A 12,593-nucleotide genomic window follows, 5' to 3' on the forward strand; every position below is an offset into this window, starting at 1 on the left:
TTCCCTGCTGAGCAAGGAGCCCGATGTGGGACTCAATCCCAGGATGCTGGGATCATAACCTGAGCTGAAGGCAGCTGCCCAACCAACTGAGCCACCCAGGCGTCCCTATTATTTAAAATTTTAGTGAGTGTTTAGTGCTCATGAACAAGTTAATAGAAACCTTGAAGCCACATAAATTCTCAGTTTTCATGGACAACTGACAGACACTAAAAGGGTTCTCCCTACATCATCACAACTGTTAAATGGGACTTTTTTTACATTGTCACAATGTGTATAATAAAGCAATGGTTAATCAAACTTTGTATAGTCAGCACTGTGTGTTAGGAAGTAGAATCCCCTTGAGGAAGATTTATCAACATTCAATCTGCAATTCAGCAAACAATGCTTTCAAAGTTCTCTGCTCTGCTTCCTTCACACACTAACCAAACACACCCCCTCAGGAGGTCACACAATCACCTCATCTAAACCCTCCCCCTCTCTCTAAACTTACTGGTTTTTTTTCTTCCCAGTGTTATTCCCACCTAAAATTATACTGACATTTTTCTTACTTGCTTGTTCCTTTCCTTGTCCCCTGTTAAATTCCACATGCAGAGACATTCTTGTTTATTACCTCCAGCATGAGAATAGCACCTGCACATAGCAAGTGCTCAGTAAGGTAAGTGATAGATGAATAAATAAAAATTCACTTCAGGCTATGACTACAAAATGTCATAAACTTTCCCAGCTCCCTAGTTTTACATAAATGTGAAAGTCAATGAATTTTGAGTCCTTCACCAGTCGGGAATTTTGGCTCTGTTGTATAGCCCTCAGGCAAACGTCTGTCCTCTGTTAGGGCTCACTGGTGAAAACCTCTGACTTTAACCTAGATGGTCAAGCTTATTAGGTTCAGCTATTCTGAAGCCTGGATGTGTGACATGGACCTTAGGAAGTCTTGGGTTCCAAGAGAAGATTTAATGCAAGTTGATTTATCCAAGCTGAGTGAACCAGAAAAATACAGAGGCATAATTGGTAGCCATTAACATTTGGTGAAAAGAGTGATAGATTGTATCTAAATGTTTGTGTTATTTTAAACCTCTCTCATAATTGCATGTTATTTTAATTCCTAGTGGTGAGTGACACTTGCTTGGTAAAATCCCATCTGCTTTCTTCTGCCTTCCGGAGCAGCTGCGTATTACTAGAGGAAATTACAAACCAAGCTGAATGGTTTCACTTTAAATTCATGACCACAAAACTGAAATGGGCCTTATCACAGTATAGGACTCCTACTATGCTTCTTTAGTTGAATAATATTCCCATGCCCCTAACCAACTGTCTCAAACATTTTTTCTCTTTTTATTTTCTTTTAAAGATTCTTTTATTTATTTGAGAGAGAGAGAGAGAAAGTGAGTAGAGGGAATGGCCAGAGGGAGACAATCTTCAAGCAGACTCCCTGCTGAGCATGCAGCCCAACCCATGGCTGGATCTCATGACCCATGAGATCATGACCTCATGACCTTGAGCCAGATGCTTAACCACCTGAGCCACTCAGGCACCTCTGTGTCCTCTTTTTAAATCTCTTCCCCATACATGTTTCACTGAGATTGTAGAAGCCATAAATTAGATACACTGTGCCTGCCCCTTCTTTTTCCCTTTCTGTTACAGGAGGAAAAAAAAATATTTTTCTTTGTTGTGGACTGAATTATGTGCACCTCCAAAATTCATATGTTGAAGTCCTAACCCCCAGTACCTCAGAATGTGACTGCTATAAAATGAATGTTTGTGTACCCCATCCCCCTACCCTACCTAATTCCCAATGTGATGACGCTTGGAGGTAGAGCATTCGGGAGGTAATTAAGTCATGAGGACAGAACCCTCATAATGGATTAGTGCCCTCAGAAAATTGGCCAAAGAGAACTCCCTTGCCCCTTTACCATGTGAGAACACAGTGTAAAGTTAACTGCCTGTGAACCAGAGAAGACGCTCTTACCAGACACAAGCTCTGCCTGTGCCTTGATCTTGGACTTTGATCATCCAGAACTATAAGAAACAGATGTTGTTTAAGCCACCTAGACTATGGTATTTTTTTCTTCAAATGAATAGGTTTTATTTCCATAAAATATTATTCCTTGTATTTGATGATAGTCCCTACAATATTTGGATCATTCATATTCAATGTACACTTGCTATTTTGAATTGTGAATGTGGGGTCAAAAATTCTGGTAAAGCTGAGATTTTTACTCATTATATTAAATAGGTAAAGTGTTTTATTCAACCTGTTGAAAATATGACTGGAGATAAGGGATAAGAAAGTCATAAGTTTTGAATTTCTCCAAATCAAGTTTAGTTTTTTCCTGAATCCCCATCCTTCTGGGCTGGGAACAGGTTCAACCAGAGGACCCAGAGGGGAGTTTCTTACCCTTCCTTCAGGACTGAAGGAAAGCTCATGTCTTCCTATACCTTCCAGAACACTGGTCACAGCTAACATATTCACTGTCCAAATCCAGAAATTATGGGACTCAAAAAATCTTGAGCTGAATTTGTAGACAGGGTCTTTAGCAAAACAAGTCCCCAGGATTTAAATCTCTCAGGGACACCACACTGTTGTTTCTCTCCGAGATGTTGCCTTTCCTAGAATTCTGTATGGAAATCTCCTCAGCTCCTTCTCCCTGTGGCTCCATGTCTGTGACATCTGCTTTTGCTCTCCTTCCATTTTTTAAAAAGATTTTATTTATTTATTTGAGAGAGAGAGAGGATGAGAGAGAAAGAGAGCATGAGAGAGAAGAGGTCAGAGGAAGAAGCAGACGCCCTGCCAAGCAGGGAGCCTGATGTGGGACTCGATCCTGGGACTCCAGGATCATGACCTGAGCCAAAGACAGTCGCCAAACCAACTGAGCCACCCAGGCGCCCCCCAGCTTTTTTAAAGATTTTATACTTCTTCCATTTTTATAAGACTAGGTAGAATCTACTGGACTTTCCTTTAGAAGCTTCTTTAAAAACAAAACCAAAAAAAGCCTCGAATTTGGCCAAGTTTTTTTTTGTTTGTTTTGGTTTGGTTTGGTTTTGGTTCTGTTTTTTTTTGTTTTGTTTTGTTTTTAAGTGAGATTGAGGCAAGACAAAGTTCTAGGTATAGATGAAAAAAGAAATTATCTACAATTTTATTTATTTATCCAATAAAAATGTATTAAGTTTCCAGTCTCTATCAGGCACATTTCTAGACATCAGGTACAGCAATAAACAAAACAATATTTCTGTCAGCACAGAGCTCATATTTTATGGAGAAGACAATGCATAAGAAAATTCATTTGTTTGCTTATTCAATCAATGATAGGTGCTTTGAAGAAAAGTACTGGAGAGTAAAGGAAGAAATAACAATGAAAGTAAAAGGTAGGTTGCAATGTCAGGAAAAACGTTGCATTACATGAAGACCTGAATAAAACGATGGGAGAAGACATGTAAATATAGAGGAAAAGAAATCATTCCGGGACAATGGAAAAAGCAAGCCTCAAGGTCGTCATCTTGGCATGCTCAAGGACCAGCAAGGGAGCCAGTGTGGCTAAAGGAGAACATGCAAGGCAAGAAGGCCAGAGAATTACTTGGGTCCTAATCATGGAGAGACTTTTAGGTCAAAAGGCGAGCTCTCAATGTATTCTGAGTGCAATGGAAGCCTTAAAAAGCACTCATTTCATTGTTGCTTCCAAGGTTTATACACAGATATGACTCAAGTTGACCAAAAACTGAATACTTGTCAATTTTTTATAGTATCCTAATCATTAAATTGTATAGCTTGGACCAGGAGAGGGAAACAAGGATGTGTTGATCATTGTGTAGTATGGATCCATTTTCATTTCTTTTGGTGGACAATTAGTACACCCTTCAAACCGACCAAATTTCTTGAAGTATCCTATTAAAATTTCCTTCCCTATATTTTTATCCTTATTGTTTTTTGGTTGTGGTGCATCTGAAACCCCTATTATTTTGATGTTGGATCTCCCATAATTATCTTCTAATTTTCATTTATTTTCACTCTTATTTTGCTTCTGTTTTTTAATTGAGGTATCACTGACCTATAACATTATATTAGCTTTAGGTGTACAAAATGATGTGATATATGTACATATTGTAAAATGATCACTACAATAAATTTAGCATCCATCACTTCATGCACACAGTAATAACTTTTATTCCTGTGATGAAGGCTTTTAAGATCTACTCTCCTAGCAATTAAAATATACAATACAGTATTGTTAACTATAGCACAATGTTGTACGTTACATGTCCTGGACTTATTTATCTTTTAAAAAAAAAATTTTTTTTAAGATTTTATTTATTTATTTGACAGAGAGAGATCACAAGCAGGCAGAGAGGCAGGCAGAGAGAGAGGGGGAAGCAGGCTCCCCGCTGAGCAGAGAGCCCGATGCGGGGCTCGATCCCAGGACCCTGAGATCATGACCTGAGCTGAAGGCAGAGGTTAACCCACTGAGCCACCCAGGCGCCCCCATATTCATCTTTTAACTAGAAGTTTGTACCCCCACCAATCTCAGCCTCCAGCAAATGCCAAGTTGTTATCTATATCTACAAGTTCAGTTTTTTGTTTGGGTTGGGTTTTGTTTTTTTTTGTTTTCTGTGTGTTTCTTTGTTTGTTGTTTTTAAGATTCCATATATAAGTAGGATCTATTGTATTTTTCTTACAGCAGCTTGAATGGACTTAGACAGTAACTACATTTGAACACAGGGTCTTTATGGAGATAATTAATTTAAAATGATTACATTACACTGGCCCCTAACCCAATATGACTGGTGTCCCAGAGACATGCATGCACAGAGTAAGACCACCTGAACACCCAAAGAAAAGACAGATGTACAGGCAAAGGAAAGAGGTCCATCTCTCACAACCCTCAGAAGGAACCAACCCTATTGACAACTTGATCTCAATTTCCAGTCTCTGGAACTGAGAAAATATGTTTCTGTTATTTCAACCACCTAGTCCATGGCACCTTGTTACGGCAGCCCTAGAACACTAATATGTTGCTCTCATCATAATATGTACCAGAAGACAATCTCTTCAACTGTGGTTTGGTGCACATGTCTTCGTCTTCTCTTGTGACTGCTTTCTGTTATCTACTCTCTCTTGAATCACCAATCTTTTCCTCTCTCCTGGATAATTCTTCATCAGTGTGGAAACCCTCATTTGATCCTCTGTCCAGCCACCATTTGATGTCTTGTATCTATACCTACACCATTGTGGCCCCTTCAATTCACTACTCTGAGCAAATCTAGTCTGGTTCTAGCCCTGCTCATGCCACACAGTCTTGTAAAGGTCACTTGTCTCCCTGCTACTCTATGCTGTGGAAAATTCTGTCTTCATCTCACAGAACCTCAGCATTATTCAGTAGAGTTGTTTTTTCCCCTTCCAGTAACACTTCCTTCCCTTAGCTCCCAGGACGCCACCCTCCTGTTTTTTCTTCCCACCTTTGTGGAGGAGTCACAATGTACTAGGGTAAGACAAATTGCCAGAGGTGACAGAAAGCCTCCACAAACTTGTTCTTCAATAATAATCAGTGCCCTGGAATGCATGAGATTAGTGTCCCCTATAACAATATCATAAAGTGCATGAAAAAAAAGAGGCCACTCCAGTTTCATGGCCTCAAAATTATGTATAATGTCTAATATGAAAATGTGATTAGTTTATTACAGAGGTAGATAAGTCCTAGACAGGTCAGTTGATGTTGCATTTTGTATGATGTCCTGTCTGATGAGATGAAAGTCAAAATTTAGCTTTGCAATAAAATGAATTTCAGATTTGTAAGAAACACCTTCTGAGCCCAGATCTTCTAGAAAGTGGAGTCAGAAGTAAGGTTTCAGTTCCTAATATTTGTATGAAAGGTGCACAGTCCGGACAGTGAGGTGAGGAAAAAGGTAAAACTAGGCAAGGAAATATATGACACACTGCTGCATGACACATGACAACACTTGCCATCAGCTGGAGAACAACCTGCGTGCCTGTCCACATGCAAGACTCGGGGTAGTCCACAGCAAAGGGTGAGTTTATTTGCTCAGCTCCCTCCTACATCCCATTTCTCGCTGTCCAAGGTTCTCCCTGCAGGCAGGTAACTCCCACACTCTGGCTCTTGTTGTATGGCCACACGGGAGCCAATCCCCACATCACCTAGTGTTCCTCCGAGTCTGAAAGTGGAAAGGCAATTCAGTATGAGTGAGTCATCCAGTGAAAGAGGGGGAGGAGTCAGAAAATCTGAGACAGGACAAACCTGCCTGCAATCTTTGCCTTTCTCTGTAACTTCCTTAAGATGGGTCATCCAGACTAAGATTTAGTACCTCCAGAATTAGTTACCTCATGTCGTTAGGAAGTTTTAACTTGAGTTAAAATCTGACTCCTAATGATCATGCTTTTATTGCTGCTGTCTATGATACTTGCCTTAAGTGCCAGGCAGTGGACTGAGCACATCACTGATGTTGTCTCATGTATGCCTTACACGAGCCCTGTGAGGTATGTATGGCTGTCTTTAGGAAACAGATGAGGGTAATCAAGCTTAAATACATCAACTAGCAGAGCCAGGTTTTCACAGCTATTGAAGGGTGAGCTAGCACATGAAACAGAGCTGCCTGAGTTTAGACTGAACTGCTGTGCTAGACTATTACCCTTCACAGCCCTATTGCTCAGGATTTCTTCCCCGAATGACACAGAGATTACCATCTCATCAAAAATACAACCCTTCAATATCAGAGGTAGCTCTCATGGCCTAAGCCATGACCCAATAGCCCATTCTTTATTTTCATGATTACCTCAGTCAAGCCATGTTAGTCCTTTAAAGGTTCTCGGAGATCATCTCTTCATATAGCCATTTCCCACCTTTGAGTACAAATGAGGAGAAAAAAAAAAAAGTCATCCTATTTTTTTTTTTTTTTATGTCTTTATTTGAGAGAGAGAGAGATCACAAGTAGGCAGAGAGGCAGGCAGAGAGATGGGAGAAGCAGGCTCCCTGCTGAGCAGAGAGCCCCATGCGGGGCTTGATCCCAGGACCCTGAGATCATGACCCGAGCTGACAGCAGAGGCTTAACCCACTGAGCCACCCAGGTTCCCCAAAAGTTCCTATTTTAATTTGGTCTTTCTGCAAATAACACCACACACATACACACACACACACACACATACACACACACTTCAGTGTTCTCCCATGGCACCGTACTAGAACCTGATACAGAGGAATTTACATCTGCACTTCACAGCTTGTTTTGTTTTGTTTTACAACATTTAGAATTGTTTTTGTGTTTCTAGCAGAACTATTGTTACTATATTAAATTCATTTACAATGCTCCTATTTTGTTTCCAGAAAATTCGGATTTTCCAAGGGTTGTGTCAAACTAATTGCCAAACCCCAGAACAAGAAAATTAATGTTAGAATAATATTTCCTGTGTATTTGAAAAGTTATAACTTCTACATGGTCACAATCTTCATTAGTTAAATCTCTGATAAGTACAGCACATTGAGTCATTCAAAGTAAAAGTTACATTTTAGAATGGAAAAACACAGGAAATAGGGGATAGAGCTCTGCAAACTTTGCTTCCAATCTCAGCTCCGTAACTTACTAGACGAGTGCTCTCAGTAAAAGTTACTCCAATTAGCTTACCTTTCTGTTGACCAATTGAGGGTAATGGTTTCCATCTCTCAGGATCTGGGGAAAGATGAACACAAGATACAATAGTTCTTTTTTTTTTTTTTTTTTTTTTTAAGATTTTATTTATTTATTTGAGAGAGACAGAGAGAGCAAGTGCATGAGAGGGGAGAAGTCAGAGGGAGGTGCAGACTCCCCATGGAGCTGGGAGCCCGATACGGGACTCGATACCAGGACTCTGGGATCATGACCTGAGCTGAAGGCAATCGCCCAACCAACTGGGCCACCCAGGCACCCCAACAATAGTTCTTGACTCAACTTTAATAGTCAAAATGGACTCTATTTTTGATGATAGCTATTCTTACTATATCTTCATAACATTTAAAGTAAGCAAGTTTTGTGGTCCTTAATATTACCATTAATATATTTAATATGAAAACATTCACCTTATCAAATTCAAATCTCAAGTTCTCCTCACCATACTTGGCAGCTTTATCCATTTTTTAGGCAAATTAATGCAAAATATATCTATATAGCTACATATTCAGAGATGTCCCCTGGAAATTAATAATGCCCCACATATATTGTTAGGTATTCCATGAGAAAAGTTCCAAAATCAATTGATGTGGGAAAACACATAATATTCCCTTTTGAAAATTCACATGTACAATGCCATAATAAAGGCTCAGAGATTCCTTATAGTAAAAAACTGACTTAAATTTGTGTTAATCCAATGTCTTTTGGAAATTATTTGGCCAGAAAATATTTTATTTTCATAGAACATCTATTACTAACTCTCTGGATATTATTGTTACATGGGACCCAATTTGGGAACATTTCATTAGAACATGTATAGATGGAGTGTCTGTAGGAACTACAGAAAAGCTGAATGGAAATAATTATTTGGAGTGTGCTTCCCTGATGTAGGGAACTCTTAGTCACAATGTAATTATATGGCACTAGCACAGTGTGTTTCTCAAGGAAGTCATTTTCATGCAGATTACTGGTGGAAAATACAACAGCATAGTATGCATAAGGCAATTCTATTGGCTCTGGCACTGTGAAAGCAATCTGTTCACTTTGGTAATGCCCATTCGAATTTTGCTACAGTTTGTTTTTAGTAATATTGGTTTAATTTGTGATTCTATATGTCAAATACTCCTTTGCCTTTTATTTTTTTAATATTATATTTATTTACTTGACAGAGAAACACAGTGAGAGAGGGAACACAAAAGGGGGGAGTGAAAAAGGGAAAAGCAGGCTTCCCACAGAGCAGGGAGACTGGTGTGGGGCCCAATCCCAGGACCCCAGGATCACGACCTGAGCCAAAGGCAGACACTTAACGACTGAGCCACCCAGGCACCCCCTGTTTTGCCTTTAATTTTTTTTTTAAGATTTCATTTATTTATTTGAGAGAGAGAGAGAGTGAAAGAATGAAAGAGAGCATGAGAGAGGAGAAGGTCAGAAGGAGAAGTAGACTCCCTGTGGAGCTGGGAGCCTGATGCGGGACTCGATCCCAGGACTCTGGGATCACAACTGAAGGCAGTGGCTTAACCAACTGAGCCACCCAGGCACCCCATGTTGCCTTTTAAAGATTTTTTATTTATTTATTTGACAGAGATCACAAGTAGGCAGAGAGGCAGGGAGAGAGGGCTGGGAAAGCAGGCTCCCCGCCGAGCAGAGAGCCTCCCAGAACCCTGAGATCATGACCTGAGCCGAAGGCAGAGGCTATGGTTTGCCTTTTAAAAGTACACAGTCACACCAGGAAATTTCATAAATTTTGTAAAGGTAGTTCCTACTTCCTAGCTGATCAGCAAAGGTGAGCAGGCAAAGACACAGACTTGGAGCCAGAGACCTAGCACAGGGTCAAGCTTTGTTACTCATGAGCTATCATACCCTTTGGAGATCAGTTTCCCATCTGTGAGTCTGGACAAGATAACCTACATGGTACCATTGCACATAGTGATAAATTCTATATACACATAAAGTGTTAGTATCAAAGTCAATATTGCTAGAAAACAGAGACTAAAGTTCTACATATGTGTATAAGCAAGAAATAACAATCGTTATATGTTTGAGAGGGATTCTGTTCCTCTTTGCTCATATTTCTTTTTTTTTTTAATATTTTATTTATTTATTTGACAGAGAGAGATCACAAGCAGGCAGAGAGACAGGCAGAGGGAGAGGAGGAAGCAGGCTCCCTGCTGAGCAGAGAGCCCGATGCGGGACTCGATCCCAGGACTCTGAGATCATGACCTGAGCCGAAGGCAGCGGCTTAACCTACTGAGCCACCCAGGCGCCCCTTTGCTCTACTCTATTCCTCAAAATGGATCTGTATCTGAGGATGAATTTCAGCCTTTCACATGGCTCATCACATAAAAATTGATCCACCTGATCAGGGAGAAGTCGGTGTCTGACATCCATTGGCCTCCGGTCATCTATTTGTTATGATTTCCCTGGGACTTCAGTGCCCATCTCCTTACTCTCTGCTCATGGCTTTCTGCACTCCCAGGTGGCTTCACTGGGCAGGCTGGGACTCTTGGGGGTAGGGGAAAGTGAAAGAAGCCTGCAGTTTGGGGCGGATAATTTCAATTCAGAGATGACATTATTAGCAACCCTATTTTCTTGCTCCAAATGCAAGCTACATTCTCCAGTCTAGCTCCACCACCAATAAAAATAACATCTTTCATTTTTTGGCATCCTACTTCCCACCCCCCATCCCCACCCAAGGAGAAAGAATGTGATTGGCTCTTCAGAGAGGAATCTAGTGACAAAGAGCATTACTTATAAAAACCACATATCAAGTCTATAACAAAAAAGACAGACCATACCAAGCATTGTTGAGGATGTGGAGAATATGGACCCTCATATGTGCTGGTGGGAATGTAAAACGGTATAGTTCCCTTGTTGTTTTGGGAAAGAATTCAGCTATTTCTGAAAATGTTAAACAGGAACTTACTGTTACCCAATAATTCCACCCCTGTAAATTCACCCAAGAAAAACAAAAGCATGTATCCACACAAAGATATGTATGTAAAAGTTCTTGGCATTCTTATCCATAATAGACCAAAATTGGAGACACTCCAAATGTCTGTCAAGAGATAAATGTGTTAGGATACGTTAGGGGCATCTGGTGGACCCCACCAGAGAAGCATGAGGCTCTTGATCTTGGGCTTGTGAGCTCAAGTCCCCAGTTGGATATGGAGATTACTTAAAAAAAAAAAAGCACTTTGAAATAAAAAGAGATAAATGCATTAAAATGTTATATTCATTATGGAATGCTATTTAGCTAATAAGCAATGAACTACTGATATGTGCTAAAACATGAATGAATCTCAAAAGTATTATGCCAAAGAAACTAGATGAGAAAGCCCACATATGTGATTCTATTGATGCCAAGTGATCAAAAAGGGCAAATTCATAGAGTTGGAGAGGTTCCATAGAGTTCTGTGGTTCCTAAGGCTGTGGAAGGGGTAGGAATTAACTGAAAATAGGCAAACGGGATTTTGGGGGGGCGGATAAAAATGTTCTAAAATTGAATTGTGGTGATAATTGCACAAACTCTGTATATTTACTAAAAATCACTGAATTATACTTATAATCAGTGAGTTTTATAGTATGTAAATGAAAACTGAACAAAGCTGCTAAAAATTAGCAAAGCCACATAATATTTTAAACTGGTGTGCTAAATATAACTATTGAAACTTAGGAATTTTATTTGAAAATATGCCTTCACCACATCTCCTTCTTTCTCCGGCACCTGCTGTCTGCGTGACGTTGCTTTGTTCCATCATCGAAAGGTCCTTGTGGGTGCCTGAGTCTGTAATGTTACGGCCCAGTTGGAACCTGGGGGTGGAAGCGAGCGAGGGAGGCAAGAACGACAGCTTCTGGGAAGCAAAATAAGCTACCGTCAGCTCCATGCTGGACCAGAGCACCTGCTGTCTAAACCGTCTGGAGGAGAAGAATGATCACGTCCATGCCTGCCCCCAGGAACTTCTTGAGTCCAACCTGCAGACACGCCATGAGTTGCAGCAGCAGCTCTGGAAGGCCCCTAGTGATCCCAGTCCTTAGGCTCTAGAAGCCCTTCAGTCAGCCCTAACCCTGCTTCCCTGGGCTTGGGGCTGTGGTCTGGGCACTCACCATCTAGCTTAGATATCTTCTCAAGGGCTGTCCCACAGGTCCTCGGGTGGGTTTGCCTGCTCGGGCCATCCTTCTCTTACTACCCTTGGTGTGACTGGGCTGGCCGCCACCACCCAGCGTCTCTTCTTGGGATCAGGTCTGGGACAGCCTACCTGGCCAGCTTACCCCATCCCAGGGCATTCCCCACTCCGCATCTACATTAAATGGGTTTCTAACACAAAACAAGGAAGAGAGGAAGCGAAAAAGGAAAAGAAGAGAGGAGAGCAGAGGAAGAAGGAAGGGAAGGGAAGAGAAGAGAAAAATGAAGAGGCTTTCAAGCAGTATTCGAGTTCTTTGGATGATTATTGTCTTGCGCCATTTAAAATATCATAATAATTGTACAAGAGGATCCAGGCAGGTGAAAATTTTGCTACCAGTAAAATACAGCCAGCTGGATTTTTGAACTCATCTACAGGCAGCTCCCATTTGCAGGTCCATTTTGTAGCCCCTTCACAGCTGAGTGAAAGGATCCAATGGTACTCCTTACCCCGGAAGCTCTTTCAACTTGGAGTTCCAGGAGAGTAGTAAATTTGGAGAAATCCTATTTTTTCAGAATTTTCTTAATTTTGATATGAAATGGGTATATACATCTCAGTAAAATAATAGTTTTATATCTACAACACCTTGAAGAGTGATACCTTACATTTTGCATGACTTACTTTTGTTTTTGAAATCAAGAAAATGGTTTATAAAGCTAGGCAGAGGTCTGATTCAATAAATCTATAATTTATTAAACAATACTTCTGAAGCATAAGGGCCATGCCCAGAATACTTATTTTCTCCAGGGCTCTCACTGGTAGATT

The 12,593-nt window shown here is 40.6% G+C and overlaps 1 long non-coding RNA gene and 1 pseudogene across 4 annotated transcripts in view; one reads left to right on the forward strand and one right to left on the reverse strand.

The window, feature by feature from the left end:
* LOC131826845 (uncharacterized) overlaps positions 1 to 12,593 on the reverse strand; it is a 210,681-nt gene that overhangs the window by 139,466 nt on the left and 58,622 nt on the right. For all 4 annotated transcript variants that reach the window (XR_009351777.1, XR_009351775.1, XR_009351776.1 and 1 more), the window contains exon 2: positions 7,627 to 7,671. This is a non-coding gene — a long non-coding RNA (uncharacterized LOC131826845). The remainder of the gene's footprint in view (positions 1 to 7,626; positions 7,672 to 12,593) is intronic.
* LOC131826844 (bublin coiled-coil protein-like) lies at positions 11,437 to 11,682 on the forward strand (annotated as a pseudogene).

Source organism: Mustela lutreola, chromosome 3, assembly GCF_030435805.1.
Source record: "Mustela lutreola isolate mMusLut2 chromosome 3, mMusLut2.pri, whole genome shotgun sequence".
NCBI classification, from domain to species: Eukaryota; Metazoa; Chordata; class Mammalia; order Carnivora; family Mustelidae; genus Mustela; species Mustela lutreola.